Here is a 1,844-nt window from a genome sequence, read left to right as displayed (position 1 = left end):
TTCAAGCTTTGGACAATTTATTGTTATGTCTTTTCTCTGCTTCCTTAAGGGCTTACCTGAGACAATGAGGTGGCACAGATGAGGCTCAGAAGCAGTGGATATATGCCCAGAGTTGAGAAATAACTCTTACTCGGCTTTTCACAAAATGCAAGTGCTAGCTATTGTTTTTAGCTGCCAAGGACACCAGTCAGATTACTGGCCAGTTTCCATTACACTTTTTTTCTCGTGGCAAAAGCTTTTATATCTCTGAGCATGTGGCTCAGCCCAGGTCAGTCAGAACACTTCTCCCTCTGGTGAGGTAAGTCATGTGATCCAAGTCATACCATTCCACCAGATAGAGATAGCAAGGAAGGCCTTGCCGTGGAATACATGGAATACGAGAGTTAGAAGGTTTTGAAAATAGATGCCAATGGGCCTATTTCTTATCTTGTGGAGAATGTTTGTTTGTAATAGGAGATAATGAAACCCCCAGAGAGATAGCAGAGATTAGAAATACAAATGATAGAGAGAGAGAGAGAGAGAGAGAGAGAGAGAGGAGGTGGAGGGAGAAAGAGAGAGAGACATCAAGTGCTGTTTCCAGGTCTGAGGTTCTAAAAGCTGACACTCCTCAGCGTGTTAGTTGATGAAAGATTCTGGGCAGGGAGTCTGCCTCCTCAGCTGGGTATCACACCTCACAATCTGGAGCGGAAAGCAGCATGGTTCAGAGTGTGTCTTATGTAAACAGTTCCTGCAACCCCTGGCCCCCACTCCTTCTTGTCTGTCAGCAATGTCCTCATCTCACATCTCCCAGGAAGAGCCACTCTTTTCAGGTACAAAGGAGTGTACTCTCAGGGGAGACATTCACTCAAGGGAACCAAACCCGTGGAAATTCAATGCTTGTCTACCAAGTGAACAATCTTTTACATAATTAAACAAAACCTTTCTTTTTATACTTGTATTTGCTTTATATTCATGGAACAAAAAATGCAAGAGAGTTAATCGAACAAAGGAGCTGTTTGTCATAAATTTGTTTCCAAAAACCATTGGCAGCTTTGATGTTTTTTTTTTTAAGCTCCTATACTTCTAAACCAGGGTGGCAAGATTCAGCCCTTGCTCTAGGTCAAGGTACCCTGCACCTTTCTTCCTCCTGGCAGTCTGTGCAAAAAGCTCTTCACAGCTTACCTGCTACAAATTGGACGCTAACCCATAGGGGTGGTAATGCAGCTGACTTTCTTTCCCATTTTGCTTCCAATATCACTCTAATGTTCCTCTGCAGATCAGAAACAACTGACTGGGGTTGTCCTGTGAGGACTTAAAAAATGTAGAACTGAAACAAAGTAAAATGCCAAGGAAAGAAATAGAAATTGAATTGAATGAATCTGTCATGTGTTGGGTTCAGAGTGCGGTGACTGATACTTGTGGCACATTCTCGGGGGCAGGACCAGAGCCTTCTAAGGAGAACAGGTTCGAGTATAATGCAGCTGAGGACCCAAGGCAGTCCCAATAACTATTTTGGTGTAGTGTAAGCCCTTCGAATTTATTGCCCCGCCTATTCACACTGCTGCCAAGTAATAGCTGCCATCTTGATCAACTCCGTTCAACTTAAGTTTTCACAATAGCCCTCTCTTCCCTTGACCTGGCCCCACTCCTTTTTCTGTTTTTGGTATTAAAAGCATAAAGGGAAATTTGATCTACTATATGACTAGATATTACACAAGATCATTTTGGGTTTTTTTTTTCGTTCCTATGAAGGGATGGACATTTAAAAGAAAGACCAGTAATAACTACAAGTAGGCTTGTATTAGAAAAGCTGAGCTGCAATAGAATGAAATTTCAACTGGAGAGTGAGAATTAATAATTACCCA

General features: G+C 42.2%; 1 long non-coding RNA gene across 1 annotated transcript in view; it reads right to left on the bottom strand.

Moving 5' to 3' along the window:
- Positions 1–234: 234 nt before the first annotated feature.
- LOC106724910 overlaps positions 235–1,844 on the bottom strand; it is a 7,688-nt gene continuing 6,078 nt past the window's right edge. Inside the window, exon 3 of the long non-coding RNA XR_001360740.1 lies at positions 235–246. This is a non-coding gene — a long non-coding RNA (uncharacterized LOC106724910). The remainder of the gene's footprint in view (positions 247–1,844) is intronic.

The sequence above is a fragment of the Myotis brandtii genome, unplaced genomic scaffold (genome assembly GCF_000412655.1).
Source record: "Myotis brandtii unplaced genomic scaffold, ASM41265v1 scaffold124, whole genome shotgun sequence".
In the NCBI taxonomy this organism is placed as follows: domain Eukaryota; kingdom Metazoa; phylum Chordata; class Mammalia; order Chiroptera; family Vespertilionidae; genus Myotis; species Myotis brandtii.
The sequence above is the reverse complement of the archived record's forward strand: the minus strand, read 5'-3'. Positions and strand labels throughout refer to the sequence as shown.